Below are 18,555 nucleotides of genomic sequence, written 5' to 3'. Positions count from 1 at the left end.
GAATGAGCTAATTCTACCTGTAGAGTTGTGGAATGTGAAGAATATAAATCAAATTGTAATTAAGTAATTAAAAAATTGGTGAAGTCTTTACTCCTTTCCAAATTTCTGCACCACGTTTATTTTGTCCAGACAGAGATGGCTTGTGACGATTCACATTGAGTCAATAGATGAGAAGCAGTATATACAGATACACATATTTCTTTGCCTGCAGTTGTTGCAGCAAGACTGAGGACAGATGGGCTCGGGATTGCACATCTCAGAATGATCAGAAAGTGAGGAGCACTGAGAATGGTGAGTTACAGAAACTGAATGAGGTCAGATACCGAAGGGATGCACAAATAGGTCAGTTTGGGAAAGCCATTATTAAAAAAAAGACACACAAGTGCTGAGAAATGGAAATGATATCATATTGAGCTGAGTGACTGAAAATGCAGGTACCCTGCATCCTGTACAGCAGAATCAAATAGCTCTCCTTTCAGGTCATAAGTCAATGCATGAACATATAAATGATATGTATAAATCAAGTTTCTTTTTAAACTCTACTGCTTACAATACTTCAAATATATTTTCCAAATCAAATGAAAGTGAACTTAATTTTATGTGCAAGGGAGTGCAAATCATGTGCATTATTTGAAAAAGAGTGGAATTTTAATTCAGAAAAGCATGCATACTTGTGTTGACTAAAGATTTGTATGAATGGTGAATTATAAGTTGTGGTCCAGATTTTCCGATGACCAGACTGTCATTTCTGCAGTATGGATGGGAGTTGCATCTTGGAATCTTGTGGAATCCCTGATGTCTCCATGCAATGCCAAGCAAGTTGAAGATTTGGAGACAATTTCCCTGTACCTAGAACCCTCTAAATTTCATTCAGAGGATTTGATGGATTCCATTGCAGTTATGTTAATAGTAAACCAGGAAAAGTGAGACAATTAAAAACATAGTCTAAAGCTTGAGTAACTATGAAACAAACACCCTACCTTACCACACATACCTCAACTACAACTCTCCTAGACCAGTAAAACCCAGACTCTGATCTGAAATCACCTCCTGATCCACCATCAAATCTGACACCAGCCCCCAACCCTTCTGTTGGACCTGTTTTCACCACCATCTGACCTGACCATAACGGCTGACTATCTAATTTATTTTCTAGCATTAGGAGCTGGACATCATAATTTACTTTTGGTTCGAATCTTTTTATTGTTGACTAGAAATGTCTGGAAAAGTCAAACAGGGCTTTGCAGGAAACATTAGGAAGTTCAAAAACTTTGGAGAGGAAAGGGAAATTGGAATGGGAGCAATATTTTGGAAATAAGAGGTCTACAGATTTTTGAGGAACGTGGTGATATTATTCGTGTAGAAAGGGAAGAGGACAGTACTGCCACCAAGAGAACTATTTACAATACCAGTTTATGAGGAGACCAAAAAAACAGTTAGATAGTCACAGGTTACTAAGGATAGGGTTGGAAGTGGATAAAATAGATCTCAGGGAGGATATAAGATTGAAGAAGGCTTGAGTGAAGACAGAGAGAGCAATGCAAGATTTAAATTCAGCATGACAGCATGGGGAAACTGCAGGACAGACTTGGCTTGTTGAGCAAGGGGCTGAGAGGGATGATATCAATTTTAGTGACATAAAAATCAATGATGTTTTTACGTTGATTGTAAAACTGTTATTTACTTACTAGATTACGTGTAGTGATGGCAATGGTTGTTGCATTTAACATGGGAAACCTTGCAGCATGATATATAGCACATGCAGTGGCATCATTTATATACATATATTCATCATTCATTGACCATATGGATTGAATGTAAATGTTTCTCTTTTGCACTCTCAAGGTGTTGGGAAGGCAAGGAACATAACTCTGTTTTACAATACCCTTTGTTACATTAGGAGCTGGAAGACATAATTACAATACTCCTTCAATGATTTATTTACTTGTCCAGACTGTAGGAGAGCAAGTAAAAGATCAGTCCACAAATGGAGCTTGCAATATAACCTCTTTCTTATATCTCTGGTTCCCATAAGTTAGAAGTAAATCACATTTCACATTCAAAATGCTTCATCTAGTGTATTTTTTTCCACGCTCTATGTGGCTGGTGGACTAATAGAACAATGCTTTGCCACTTGGCATGTAACTGCATATTGGCAGTGACTGTGTCTCTCCAGGGGTATCTATTTATATAACAATTACTTACTAGCTTTTTCTAAATAATATAACAATAAAATACCGACACATATTCTTTTAAAAAACTGTCAAGATAGCATTTTCAATATTAGATCAAACAGAGCATTAACAATCAACTTTTATAAATAAAAGAAAACCTTAACAATCTTTAAAGCTTTATTTATATGTAAACCATTATTCACAGTATCTTTTAGGTGGCAGTCATTGCTCTCAGTAATGAGCTGGCATGCTGTACAGATGATGTGCATGTTATTTGAGAATACTTGGCAATGCTTGCTAATTCTGTGTCACTTGCTGGTGACATAGTGATGTCACCAATAATGAATGAGGCTGTTGATATTGTCTAATTGGTTGGAGTTGTTGGTGTTGCTGACAGTCCTTTAAGAATATATGACCATAAAACTGTAAGACATAGGAGCAGAATTAGACCACTCAGCCCAACGAGTCTGCTCTACCATTCAATCATGGCTGGTATGTTTCTCAACCCTGTTCTCCTGCCTTCTCTCCATAACTCATGATACCCTCACCAAACAAGAACTTTTTTTTTAAATGGCTTAGCCTCCACTGCCCTTTGTGGCAATGAATTTCACAAAATCACTACTTCCTGTATGAAGAAATTCCTTCTCATCTCAATTCTGAAGGATTGTCCTTTAATTCTGAGGTTGTGCCTTCTTGCCCTGGTCTCTCTGACTCGTAGAAATGACCTCTCCACTCTCACTCTATCCAGGCCTCATAATTCTGTAAGTTTCAATCAGTTCCCTCACCATCCCATCATCTTTCTAAGTTCCACTAAGTGCAGACCCAGAGTCCTCAACTGTTCCTCATATGATAGTATTTCATCCCTGGGATCATTCTTGTAAATGCCAACACATCCATCCTAGATACCCGGCCAAAAACTGCTCAAAATATTCAAAATGCGGTCTGACCAAAACCTTATGCAGCCTAGCAGTACATTTCTGCCCTTGTATTCTTGACCTCATTAAATGATTGCTAATATTGCGTTTGCCTTCCTAACTGGCAACTGAACCTACATGATAACCTTAACAGAATCCTGAACTAGGACTCCTGAGCCTCTGTCTGCTTTAGCTTTTCAAAGCCTTCTTCATTTATAAAATAGTCTATGGCACTGATCTCCCTACCAAATTGCATTTTTGCACAATTTCCCACATTGTATCCCATCTGCCACTTCTTTGTTCATTATCCTGGCCTATCCAAGCCCTTCTGCATCCTCCCCACTTTCTCAATACCACCTGCCCCTCCACCTATCTCTGTGTCATCTGCAAACTTAGCAACAATGCCCTCAATCTCTTCGCCCAGATTGTTAATATATGGTTAATTGTGGAATCAACATGGCCCCCTGCAGAACTCCACGGATCACAGGCTGCCATCCTGAAAAAGACCCCTTTATCCCTACTCTCTGCACTCTGCCAATCAGCCAATTTTCTATCCATGCCAATATCTTTCCCCTAACACCATGAGTTCTTATCTTCTTTGGCAGCCTTCTGTGTGGCCCTTTGACAAAGGCCTTCTGGAAATCCAAATAGATCATGTCCACTGGCTCTTCTTTGTCGAACGGGCTTGTTATCTCCTCAAAGGATTCTAACATATTGTCAACCATGACCTCCCTTGATAAAGCTGTGCTGACTCAGCCCTATTTTACCATCCAGTTTGAAGTACTCTGCAATCCCATCCTGAATAATGGACTCCAAAATCTTACCAATGACCAAGGTCAAGCTAACCAGTCCATAATTTCCTGTCTTCTATCTTCTTCCCTTTTAAAACCAGGGGTGCCACATTAGCCATTTTGTAGTCCTCTGAGGCTCTCCCTGACTCCAGTGATTTCTGAAAGATCAACCATTATTATCTCTACAATCTCCTCAGGTATCTCCTTCAGAACTCTGGGGTATAATCTATTGGTCCAGGTGATTTATCCAACTTCAGAATTTCCAGTTTCTCTATAACCTTCTCCTTAGTGATGGCCATTACACTTACCTCTGCCCCGATTCTCTTGAAATTCTGGTACACTGCTGGTGTCTTCTATTGTGAAATCTGATGCAAAGTACCCATTCAGTTCCTCCGTCATTTCTTTGTTCCACATTATTACTTCTCCAGCCTCAGAACCCAGTGGGTGAATGTCCATTCTTACCTCTCTCTTATCATTTAGATACAAAAACAAACCTTGCAATCTTATTTTATATTACTAGCTAGCTTACTCTTATATTGCATCTTCTCTCAACTAATTGCTTTTTTTAAAGTTATTTTCTCCTTGTTTTAAAAAGCTTCCCAATCCCCTGTCTTCCTTGTAATCTTCACCATATTGTATGCTTTTTCTTCTGCTCTCATAATGTCTCTGACTTTCTTTGTCAGCCATAGTTAAAAATCACACAACACCAGGTTATAGTCCAACAGGTTTAATTGGAAGCACACTAGCTTTCGGAGTGACGCTTTGAATTGATTGTGAATCCCCTGATGAAGGAGCGTCGCTCTGAAAGCTAGTGTGCTTCCAATTAAACCTGTTGGACTATAACCTGGTGTTGTGTGATTTTTAACTTTGTACACCCTAGTCCAACACCGGCATCTCCAAATCATTTGTCAGCCATGGTTGGCTCATTCTCCCCTGAAGTATGTTTCTTCTTCCTTGGCATGAATTTGTGCTGTGTCCCCTGAATTACGCCCAGAAAGTCCTACTATTGCTGATCCACTGTCTTCCCTGCTAGGCTTCCCTTCCAATCAGCTCTGGCCAGCTCTTTTTCATGCAGTTCAACTCCTCTGTCAATTTCTGGTTCTCCACTATTATTCGTCCAGCCTCATTCTCTAAGGGTACTTTGTTCACTTTGGGTTCTCTTTTCCGTTATATATCCACATGATGAAGGTCTTTCTTGATAATACTTGCAAGTTCACTCTTGAGGGTCTTTTATTTCTTTTCTTTTGATCTTCTTTTATTTTTTATAAACTTTCCCAATCCTCTCCTTTACCACTAATCCTTGCTACATTATATGTTTTGTTTTCATTATGATGCCATTCTTAACTTCTCTGATTAACCATGGTTAGTTCACCCCATCCTAGAATCCCCCATCCTCATAGAATATGAATTTGCTGTGAGCCATGAAACACTTTCTTAGAGATCTACCATTGTTCCTCTATCATCTTTGTTACTGAACTCCTTCCTCCAGTCCATCCAGCCAGCTCTGCTCTCATTCCTTTGTAATTAACTTTATTTAAGTTTAACAAAGTTGTTTCTGAACCAAGTTCTCTTTTCTGTTTTTGCTGCTGAAATGTAGGTCATATATAAACCTAGAATGTTGTTTCTGAGCATGGTCTTCACTCTGGAGGACAGAAGAATGCTAGAGTTCATACTGCCACCCCACAATAGAGATCAGAGGTTACCACAGAGCCTGTTGAGTGTAGAGATGGGCTGGTTTAAAGGCCTATCGTGATTGTCTTGAATTTTGTCCCAGTGTGTTAAATGTTAGGCTGTCCAATCTTCATCCTTTACATATCCCTCATTAGATTACTTACAGTGTTGAAACAGGCCCTTTGGCCCAACAAGTCCACACCGACCCACCGAAGTGTAACCCACCCAGACCCATTCCCCTACATTTATCCCTTCATCTAACACTACAGGCAATTTAGTATGGCCAATTCACCTAAACTGGGAGGAAACTGGAGCACCCGGAGGAAACCCACCGGGGAGAATGTGCAAACTCCACACAGACAGTTGCCTGAGGTGGGAATTGAACCCGGGTGTCTGGTGCAGCATTGCTAACCACTGTGCCACCGTGCTGCCCACCCAATCCCTCATTCATGCCAATCCATGACCCTCCAGCCAGTCCGAGTGGTCCTCCCTTACTTTCCATGCCAACTCATGATGTTTATTTATCCTATGAACTGCAGGGTTCAGTGCTGAGACCTCAGCTGTTCACAATATACATTAAAGACTTGGACAAAGGAATTGAATGGAATATCTCCAATCTTGCAGATGCCACTAAGTTAGGTGCTAGTGTGTGCTGTGTGGAGAATTCTAAAAGGCTGAATGGTGACTTGGACAGACTGGCTGAGTGGGCAAATACTTGGCAAATGCAATGTACTGTGGATAAAGGTGAGGTTATCCACTTTGATTGTAAAGTCAGGAAGACCGATTATTATCTGAATGGTAGCAGTTTAGGATTTGGTGAAATGTTACCAGACCTGAGTGTCACGGTGGAACAGTTGCTGATTACTTATTACACTTCAGAATGTGCAACACCCCAAATAAGCTGATCTAACATCCTTTCTTCTGTAACCCAATAATAGATGTTCTGATTGCATATTTGAAACTTGTTATGAAGTTCACAATAGTTTTATCTAGTACCTACTTTAGGCTTTGACTTTCATATCAATAGTTCTAATGAATTTATTTCAGCCTGGTGTGGGGTTTTTAATGTTTTATTTGCTGTCATTTTGTTTAAGTTCCCAGCTAGCAAACAAACTTAACCCTTTCTATCCTGCCTACTAAAGTATATTCTTCTGTAGGGTGGCACAGTGGTTAGCACTGCTGCCCACAGTGCAGGGACCTGGGTTCAATTCCAGCCACAGGTGACTGTCTGCATGGAGTTTGCACATTCTCCCTGTGTCTGTGTGGGTTTGCTTCGGTTTCCTCCCACAGTCCAAAGATGTACAATTCAGGTGAATTGGCCATGCTAAATTGCCCATAGTGATAGGTGCATGATTAGGGGAATGGGTCTGGGTGGGTTACTCTTTGGGGGGGTCGGTGTGGACTTGTTGGGCCGATGGGCCTGTTTCTGCGCCTGCATACTTCTGAGCCTGCATACATCATCAGAAGAGTTTTTGGGGATCAATGAAATTTCAGAGAACAAACGACCCAGAAACAAACCATTGTCCAAACACTTGATTTATATTCATTCATGGGATGAGGGCATCGCTGGCTTGACCAGCACTTTTTTTCACATCTATAGTTGCTCTTAAGAAGGTGGTGAAGACCTGCCTTGGATTTGGCCAGGATCAAGTTCCGGTAGACCAACCAATCAAGGGGCAATCAGTAGAATATTTAATTGAGTTTCCTAGATTCCTGGTGGAACCCAAATAGATGTAAGAAGCCAGTGACGTTACTCACGTCAGCATCTCTTCCCCTAATTGACATCTGTGTCTGGCCCTTCTGAGCCATTCACGGTGCATGTCATTTTCCAAATAACAAGATAAACCTCCAACTACTCCACTAACTTCTCACTATGGTACTAGGTTTTAATATTTATTCATAGAAATCTGTGGAGGAAATTGTTATAATGTTGCCAGCAAGAAAAATTGAAGACCAATAACATTAAAGTTAAATATTAACATTCTGTTGTAATTACAGCGTAGATTCAAGACGAGACAGGGTTGTATCTGCAAAACAGTTACATGAATCAAAAAATATAATGTTCCAATATAGAAGTACATTCCATCACCTTTAGTCACTTTCCCTGTGTTATGAAGTCAGTGTCGAATCTTTAGTCAGTTGGTGCATGCAATGTACATTAACATCAGTAAGCACAGAAACAGACGCAGTGTGTGTGTGTGCCAGTCTGTGATAATGTAGCCATGCAAATATTTTGTGCTGTGAATAAACTTCAAGACATTGTAGCTAAACATAAACCTGTCTGTGTATGGTATATGTTACTTTGGCCAACATCGAGAGCTACAAAGCACTATTTTAAAGAAATTATTACAGAGGGCTAAAATAAGCTCAAGGTAATCAGGCAGAGTCAGCATTAGTTATGTGAAAGGTAAATCAAGTTGAATCAATCAAGAGTACTTTGAGAAAGGAATAAATACTGTTAATAGAGGGGAATCAATTGATGTCCTACATTTGCATTTCAAGATGGTATTCCATAAAGTGCCACATCATCAGTTACAATGGAATTCATTCATGGTGCTGGGTCACATATTAGCTAGAAGATTAGAAGACTGGTTGACTAACAGGAAACAGAGAGTAAGCATAAAGGAATTTTTTTTCAGGGTCGAAGTGACAAGGATTGATATTGGGCATCCACTGTTAATTGTTTTAAAAATGACATGGATGAAGGGACATAAGGTATGGTTGCCAAATTTGTTGACAATACCAAGATAGGTTGAAAACTGTGTTGTGAAGACGATGTAAGGACATTACACATGGGTAAGGTAGGCTGGACGACTAAAGATTTTGGCATACATTGTATGTTGTCATTTGGCATCACTTGGACAATTTTGGGCAATTTCTTCACCTAGCTACTATGTGAATTCAAACATTTATATCCTGAAGTTTATCCTTTAAAACCTAAACATTTTGTCAGGATCTTTGAAGCCACAGTCAGAAATATTACGGGATTTGATTCTCTTGATACTTCAATGACCAAAGTAAGAGTAATTTTGAATGTCTGCTGTCTCTGTCAGTTATCTGCAGTTCCACAAAGGAAAGCTTTTTTTTTCTTTAAATTAATGAACTTCTGACAAAAATCATTAGATTGTCAAACCATGCTTAGATATTTGCTTTCCAGCTTTCTTTTGTCACTTTACCACTAACTAGCTGTCACAGCTAACCTTTCGATTCCATGCACTGCCACCAGTACCTATCTTGGCATCATCAATAAATTTGGTAACCACACTTTCCGTCCCTTCATCAATGTTATTTTTTAAATAATTAAAAGTGGATGCCCAATACCAATCCTTGTCACTTGCCACCCTGAAAAAATATCTATTTATGCTTACTCTCTGTTTCCTATTAGTCAACCAGTCTTCTAATTTTCTAGCTAATATGTGACTTTACACTATGAATGAATTCCACAGTATTCTTTGATGTGGCACTTTATGGAATATTGTTTTGAAATGCAAATGTAGGAAATAATTGGTTCCCCTTTATCAACAGCATGTTTCCTTCCTCAAAGTACTCAGATTGATTAAACTTGATTTCCCTTTCATAAAATAAATGCTGACTCTGCCTGATTACGTTGAGCTTATTTTAGCCCTCTGTTATAACTTCTTTAAAATAGGTTCATACATTCCTCATTACGGAATATGTTAATGCAACTGTCCTGTAGTTTCCTGCTTCTATCTTCTTCCCTTTTAAATAAAGAAGTTAACTTTGCTCTCTTCCAATTAAATAGGAGAATTAAACCCATGCATCAACTATCTCACTATAGCTATATCAGCATCATCAGTGGCATCTACTCAGCAATGTGGAAAATTCACAAAAAGCAGAAAAATCCAAACACTGCCTCATTTGTGTACTCTCGGTCATTGGCAAAGTGACAGAAGGTGTCATCGACAGTGTTTTCAAGCAGCTCCTACTTAGCAATAACCTGTTCACTGTTGCTTAAATTGAGTTCCATCAAGGCCACTCAGCTGCTGACCTTATTTCAAAGTTGTTTGACAAAGAGCTGATTTCCAAAAGTGAGGAGAGAGTGACACCCCTTGAAATCACCGCTGTTGTTGAGCAAGTGTGGCATCAATGAGCTCTAGCGAAATCAGAGTCAATGGGAATCAAATGAAGTCGTATGTGATGCAAGGGAAGTTGGTTGTGGTGAGTGGAACTGGTCACCTCAGCTCCAGTACAACTCTGCAGGAGTTCTTCAGGATAGCATCTTTGGCATAACTATCTTCAATTGCTTCATCAAAGACCTGCCCTCCATCTTAAGGTCAGAAGTGAGGATGTCTGCTGAGATTGCACAATTTGCAACTCCTCAGATAGAATCCAAATATAGCAAGACCTAGAACATATCCAGGTTTGGGCCAACAGGTGTATGTTTAAGGCTGAGCTAGATAGATTCTTGATCACTGGGGGAATCCGGGGTTCCAGGAAAAATGCAGGAAAGTCGTCATGAGGAATGTTAGATCACTATGATCCTATAGAATGGCAGAGCAAATTTGAGGGGCTGAACGGCCTATTCCTATTCCTATTTCAAAAGGTATATTAACTTCCATGAGCACTGAAATAGCCTAAAGTGTGCATTTGTGATTATTACAGCCATTTTGTTTATTAGTACTGTTAAAAAAAACTTCAAAATATCTTTCTCAACAAAAATATCACTTTCTATGGTATAAGTAACATAGACAAACATATAGAAAACTATTCTCTTAACACCTATCCTGTCAAGACCCCTCAGCCATGTCTAACTCTTCTAAGTTTCAGTGGCTATAAACTTCACCTAACCAAGAGCGTGCAGATTTACGAACTAAGAGCAGGGATAGACTACTCAGCTCCTTAACTCTTCTCTGCTATTCCATAAGGTTATGGCTGATCTAATTATTCCACCACCTTGTTTACCTTTGATATCCTTTTATCTCCCTCCATTTCTACCTTAAAAGTATTCAAAGTCTTTGCTTCCTCCCTCTTTGGAGAAAGAGAATTCAAATACTCTGATTCTCTATGAGAAAAGAAAATCTCCCCTTTTTGACCTAAATTAGTGATATCTTACTGTTAATGTTCTCGATTGTCCCACATCTACCCTGTCAAGACATCTCAGGATTTTATATGTTTTAATCAGGTCACTTCCAACTTTTCTCAGTTCCAAAGGATACGAAGCTAAGCAGTCCAAACTTTTCTCAGAAGACAACCATTTCATTCCAAATGTTATTCTAGTAAATCTTCTCTGAACTGCTTCAAATGCATTTACATCCTTCTTTAAAAAAGCAGACCTATACTGTTTTTACTCCTTACTCCAGACATTGTCACACTAGTGCCCTGTGTAATTGAAGTATAACCTCACTAACTTTATTTTCTGTTCCTCTCACAATAAATGTTAACAGACCATTAGCTTTCCTAATTACTTGAGAGTGTGTTGCTGGAAAAGCACAGCAGGTCAGGCAGCATCTGAGGAGCTGGAGAATCAACGTTTCGGGATGGAGCCCTTCATCAGATCTCCAGCATCTGCAGATCTCACTTTCTCCTTTCCTAATTACTTGCTGTACTTGCATATCAGCCGTTTACAATATATTCACATGGACCCCGATCCCTCTGCAATCAGAGCTGTGCAAGCTCTTATTATTTTGACCATTTAGAGAATTAATAGGTCTTTTAAAAATCTCAAAAGCATCATTTCACTTCCCACAGAAGTTATGATTAATATATGTACCAATTTTAACTGATCTGATAGCAAAGTCCATAAGGATTACCTGAATTTATTAATGTCTGTACACAATGATTAATTCTTAGCACTTAGTCTTTTGCTCTCTCTCTCTCTCTCTCTCTCTTTCTCTTTCCTTACTTGTACGTATTGAAGCAGATTTCTGCCCCTGACAGATTGTATTCAAGCTAATAATTGGTACACCTCACTTTGCAAAGTAAATAACTAAAACAACCAAATAATGATAAATATCTTCTTATTGTGCGCAGGCTGTGAGGATTGATTTATCTTCTTACCAAATATTGCAGGCCTTACTAAATGGTTCTAATCTTTTTTACATGTTAATTAATTTTTTCTCCTCAGGAACCGGATGGGAATTATGACTCAGATAGTTTACATTTTATTCTTATTTTTGAATCTTAACAGGAGATTGGCATGAGATGGAGCTTCAGAGTCAACAAAATAATTAGAACAAATATTCAACACAAAAAAAGTTTTTTTCCCAAAGACTAAATTATGTTTCTCAGTACCTAATCCAGCATATTTTATTCAGTACAAGGGATCAGAAACTAGGGGACTTCCATAGTGATCTTTCCAATCTTTACAAGGTTTTGGATAATTTATATTGAATTTATTTTGTTCAACATCAAAGTACTGAAATTCACAAATTCCAATACTTTGTAGGAGATGGTTATGTTTCACATCAGAACAGGAGTAAGCCATTCAGCCTGCCATACGATTCCAGTTCATAGCTGACCATCCTCAAGGCCAGTTTCTGGTGTTATCTCTATATCCCCTAATGTCATTAGTGTCCAGAAACACACTGATTTTGGTCAATAAATCTGTTCAATTATTAAGCTTCAACAAGAACTTTACACGATCCACTGAATGAAAAGAAAACTCCTTCTCAACTCAAATTTAACTCTCCTTACGCTGAGATTATGTTTGTTTGTTCTAGGGTCACCAAGCAGGGGAAGCATCCAATCTATATTAATACTGTCACTGTAAGAATTTTGGAAATTTTAATGTGATTCTTTAATTCCTCAAAGTTGGAGAGAATGTAAACCCAGTTTCCTCAATTTCTTCTCGTAAAATGATTCTGCAATCCCTGGGTTAATCTGGTGAACTCCCCGCTGTGCTACCTCTATGGCAAGTATATACTTTCTTAGAAAAGGAAACTAAAACTGTATAAAATACACCAGATGAGGTCTCACCAGACTCTATACAATTACAGTAAGACACCATTACTTCTGTACTCCACTCCCCTTGAAATAAATGTCAACATTTCATCTGCCTTCCTAAATGCTTGCTGCATCTATGCTCTAGCTTCTAGTGACTGATGCATTAGGTCGTTTAGATCCTGTTAGACACCCACACTTCCTAACTATTCACTTTTTGAGAAATATTTGGTCTTTCTGTGTTTTCTATTCCATCTGTCATGGTCTAACCCATTTACTTTGCCTGTATGTCCCCTTGAAGCCTTCTTGTGCCCTTTTGACAAGTTACAGTGCCACCTAGTTTTTAGTCATCAACATATTTAGAAATATTACAATTGGTCCTCACCAAATCATCTAAAAAAAGGCCACATCAAACCCAAAACCTTGACTCTGTTTTTCTCTCCATAGATCCTGTCACATGTGCTGAGTTTCTCTAGTACTTTTTTTTGGTGCTATTCAAAACTGTGAACAGTTGTGGACCTATCATTAATCTACACGATACCCAACTAGTAACAGCCTGGAATCCTGAGAATTATTTCTACTTACTGTCAGTCAACCATGTCTCAATCCATATTAGCATATTGCTGCCAGTTCCATGTGCTCTAATTCTATTAATTAATCTCCTGCATTGGAGCTAACTAAAAGCCTTCTGAAAACCTAAATATGCTACAACCACTGGTTTTCCTTTTTCTATGCAAGTAACATCTTTGTAAAATTCCAAAAAGTTTGTCAAACATGATTTCCCTTTTATAAATCTATGTTGACTCTTCCCAGTTATGCCATTATCTCCTAAATGTTTGTTTATCACATCATTTATAATAGATTCTAAAATGTTCCCGACCACAGATATCAAACATACAGGTCTGCAGGTTTCCACCCTCCATTGTCCTCTCTTTTTAAATAATATGGTTACATTTGCTACCTGCCAATCAGCAGGAACCTTTCAGCAATCTCCAAAATTATGAAAGACAACCACCAACACATCCATTAGCTCTCTTGCTGCTTCCTTCAATACTCTCAGATGAAACTTATCTAGTCCAGGACAATTACTGACCCTCAATCCAGCTACCTTTTCAAGCATTACCATTTTCTTCATACTAATTTCTCCTAGCTTTTCAGTTGCACAAGTCCTTTGGTCACCTAGTATTTCTGGGAGATTTTTTATATCTTCACCTATGAAGTAACTGGTTAGTTTCTCTGCTACTTCCCTCTCTCCTCTATAACTTCTTCTTTCCCTACCTGCATTGGGCCTGGATTTATTCTTACTGATTATTTTCTTTCTCACTTATTGATTTCAGCTTTTACTGTCTGTCTTTGTCTTCCTTGCTACTTTGCATCCTCTTTTTTTAAATAGGTTTTTGACCCTCATTTGCTGGGTCCTATATTGTTCCAAGTCCTCAGACTTACTAGTATTTATTGCATTCTCGTAAGTCACTTTCTTTGAAATAGGCAATACTAGATTTCTTTTGTTAATTATGGTTAATTCACTTTTCCTTTTGGATCTTCTGTCTTTAAGAAATTTACATTGGTTGTAGACCTTGTAACATTTCTTTAAATACAAGCCATTGCGTGGCCACAGTACATTTTATTTTTCTAATCCACCATCGCCAACTTGTGCCTCAAATTGCTCAGATTTAAGATTTAGGACAAAATATTATAGAGATCTGAGTGACATAGCCTGGATGGAGATGTGTGGCAGAACTGGGTGACAGATATGACGAGGCCCATCTTGACATTGCAATCATCTCACTCTAACTATTATATATTCCACAAACGACATTCTGAGATCATAGCTAAGCAGCAGGGAGATGCCAATTGATGGGGATTGATTATGTCACAACTTACCTCATTAATATTCAGACTCCTATACCATCAAATTCACCAAAGAAGCTTGACATCAGGAAATCTCAACAAGGAAACCAGGACATGTACCTGTCAGGTTTGGCTTGCTGCTTGCTCTGAATTACCTCCATGCCAAACTCTGGACAGAAATATCTCAGGGCATGGTCCACTAGGCTGCATCTGAGGGTTGGTCACTCGGTCTCTTAGCACTCACTTACTTAGCACCTACCTGCATGTTCACAGATTCCTACCGTACTTTGCCATGCTAATTGGTATGGTTACAGAAATAGGCAGCTTATCTTGCTACTATGTAGTCCTCATACTAGGTGGCATACATCTTGCTATATGGCAGTATGTTATGTCAGTATTATACCTGCTCCATGTGCCAGTTGTTTCCACCCTGAGATGTTGCAAAGTTAAGTCCTGGAGGCTTGGGGGGGTGGGGGGAGGGTACGCCCAGAGGTGGTTGTTTCTGGACAGGCCAAACATACCAAGGGTCTTCTTGCCTGAGGCAAGTTGACCCTCCTCGATGTGATCGTCCAAGAATTGGAGGGGGTAGGTATCACTGCAGTGAAGTATAGGCCACATTCTGGGCAATGGATAAGGTAACCTAAAGAGTGGAACAAAAATGGAAATTGCTGGAAAATCTCTAGCAAGTCTGGTAGCATCTGTGGAGAGAAAACAGAATTAATGTTCTGAGTCAAGCGATCCTTTCTCAGAACTGGGAACTTGCAGGGAACCTGTTGTTTTATAAACAAAAGAATGGGATTGGAGTAAGTACTGAGTACTTCCTCCCTACTTTACCCAGTTTACCATGAACCAAACTCACCCTGTTTGCAAGCAACATGAAGATGATTGCATTTGTACTATTTGGAGACACACTGAGAGACCTGGACAGGACTAGTTTACCTCATTAACTAATCAGCTCCTCTCCAGTACAGTTAGTTTATCCTGCTAAAGGCAGAAAGAAACTTCCTTTTTTTTGAATTCACTCGAGGGATATGGGTGTTGCTGAGTGGCCAGCATTTATTACCTGCCACTGATTGCCCTTGAGAAGGTGGTGGTGAGCTGTCATCCTGACCTGCTGCAATCTACCTGTTATAGGTTGACCTACAATCCCCTTACGGAGGGAATTCCAGGATATTGATCCAATAACTGTGAAGGAAAGATGATATGTTTCCAAGTCAGAATGGCTTGCAGGTGGTGGTGTCCTCATATATTGAATGTGCTTGCCCTTCTTGATGGAAATAGTCAAGGGTTTGGAAGGTACTGACCAAGGATCTTCGCTAGATTTCTTGCTGTGCACCATGTAGATAGTACTTGCTGTTGTGACTCTGCGTCAGAGGGGGTGGGAATGGATATTTATGGGTGTGGTGCTTTGTCCTGGTTGGTGTCAAGCTCCTTGAGTGTTGTTGAAGCTGCACCCATCCAGGCAAGTGGGAGTATCCCATCACAATCCTGATTTGTACCTTGTAGATGGTGGACAGTCTTTAGGAAGTCAGGAGGTGAGTTACTTGCCACAGTATTCCTAGCTTCTAACATGCTCCTGTACCATTCATATCACTAGTTCATTTGAGTTTCTAGTCAATGGTAATCCCAAGATGTTTAATTCTTAGCTCAGTGTGGTCAAATTAAATGCTCGCTACCGACCATAACTTTAGAAAGGTATTGGCCCTTATAAACACAATTGATAACTCATTCATAATTAAAATCCTTATTTTCCTGATTCTTCTGCAACATACATATTTTTCCATCCAGATTATTTTCACTCTTACTGTTGATGTCTGGTTCTTCCTTTACATTGCAATAGCACATTAATAATATGAATTGTTGTATCTAAATGAATTACATTAAAATTACAAACAAGTGATGGGGCTAAAAATGCCAAAAGATGAGTAACCCAGACAACAATCCAAGCCAGAATATTCTAAATAATTGCCTCATAAAATGTATGGAAGTATGTTCTGATTAGCCAGCACATTACTTTCCTTTCAGAGCAATATTTGAGATAATAGTAGCTTTGGCCTGAAAAATAATACTGAATTTAATTCTGTATAACTACAAGTTTTTGCAACTCAATTATTCAAAGTTGCAAATGGTTCTGCAACATAATCCATATAAAATAGGTTCTAAATTAAATACACAAGAATTTGCTAACAAAATAGTGACCTGTGAATATGTACGCTATCATTAATGTAAAAATTGGTTAACAATCTTTTCAGGATGAAGAAATGCCCCACAAATTGCAAATTGCCACATATTTTGGACAATTTGCAAATCTCTGCCATTTGCCATTTAACATCGTGAACAGGAATTGACCTCCCCATGATTCTGAGGTTGCATGTGCTTACTCATTAAATGACCACTTAACTGCTCACAAGATATTAAGTATAACAACTGATAGTGTAACTTATTTTAGCAATATGATAATTGGCCAGGGAAATGATGTCTCATTCCTGCATGGTAAATTATTCTTAGATGCCTTTAAGCAGTAAACTTTTTATTCTCATACATTTCACTTCTGTTTTTATTTGTTCTGTTTCTTAATCCAATGCTTCATTTCCTCAATTTACTTATTTCTTCCTATAATTTGACATTTACTTCTCACACTGTAATTTACACTTCCTCGCAATCCTCTGAACTTGCAAAAGCATTGAACATCATTATGTTTAGAATTTGCACGGAATGGGGATTGGTCATGCTGAAGAACTAGAAGGAGCATTCCTGCTTCTCCTGGTTTCACATTAGAATAAACATTTCTTTTAAATTTTTCTCTCATTCAGGATGCCCGTGAGCAACATGAAGCTCACTGAAAAAATATCCAAAGCAATAAACTGATAATTAAATAATAAGTACTTTTAAAATAAAGTATAATTAAAAGTGTCATACAGCCCAGCTAACTAATAAATTATTTTCTTAGCCTTTATGGTTAAGAATCAGAGCTAATGAGAAAGACAAACAGCTCCAAGTCCTGATCACCTAGGTTATGGGTGGGAGACAGGCCTGAGCCAGAACATTGGATTTAATAAACACTGACCTTTGAGTGGGCCACAGTCTGGGATGGCTTTGATAGAATTCATTTGAAAGTAGGTTACCTTTCAACCTGGGTTTTCTTCTTTTCACAGTCCTCCAGTACATGGAGACATGAGGAAGAGCATAAAGATCAGGCTCACTCACACACCACTCGCATAACCAAGACCCATTTGTTCACATTCAGGCCCACACTCCCACTGCACCACAACCACTTACATGAGTATTTGCTCGCACCCAGCCACACACCCATTACCCATAGCACCATTCTTCTATAGAGCTCCAGAAGGTTTGGTATTAAGAAAAGCTGCGGAGGTGCCAATACCCACGTTCTCCAAACCTGTACACCACTCCACCAATTCTGGCCTGTGCTTTTGTTACAGCCATCACATGTCATGAGTTTCTTGTCACCTCCGTCACAATGATGATGATGGATTCTCATTATATTCCCTGTTCCACCCAAGCAAGTGGTGACCCAACTTTCATCCCCCCTTCTCCCCAATCCATGCCCCAGTGTTCAGGCATTCATCTCCCTCAACAGGGAGTCAGAGTCTTTCTGAAAGACTGCTTCCTCCTGTCTTGTCGACTCACCAACATCACTTCAAGCCTGGAGCTGAGTGTAACCACGTGAGTTGCACAACCCACTGCTCTTCCAATTACAGACTGTTTACCTCCTGCATTTGCTGCCAAAGGATCACTAAGGAACGTAACAACAGCAAATGCAGGAGAGAAATGAGCTCTCATAAAATCTCTTGCTGGATTATGTTGTGGTCCCTTATCTGCTGTTCAGACAAGCCATGTAGATTAGATTAGATTACTTAGTGTGGAAACAGGCCCTTCGGCCCAACATGTCCACACCGACCCGCCGAAGCGCAACCCACCCATACCCCTACATATACCCCTTACCTAACACTACGGGCAATTTAGCATGGCCAATTCACCTGACCTGCACATCTTTGGACTGTGGGAGGAAACCGGAGCACCCGGAGGAAACCCACGCAGACACGGGGAGAACGTGCAAACTCCACACAGTCAGTCGCCTGAGGCGGGAATTGAACCCGGGTCTCTGGCGCTGTGAGGCAGCAGTGCTAACCACTGTGCCACCGTGCCGCCCACAGTAGTATCATTATGGGATATTTGGATTCCAATTACTGAGGTAGGAGAACTGGATTCAAGACAAACCTGTTCCAGGAG

Source organism: Chiloscyllium punctatum, chromosome 8 (assembly GCF_047496795.1).
Source record: "Chiloscyllium punctatum isolate Juve2018m chromosome 8, sChiPun1.3, whole genome shotgun sequence".
NCBI lineage: Eukaryota > Metazoa > Chordata > Chondrichthyes > Orectolobiformes > Hemiscylliidae > Chiloscyllium > Chiloscyllium punctatum.
Note: the sequence above shows the minus strand (reverse complement) of the source record.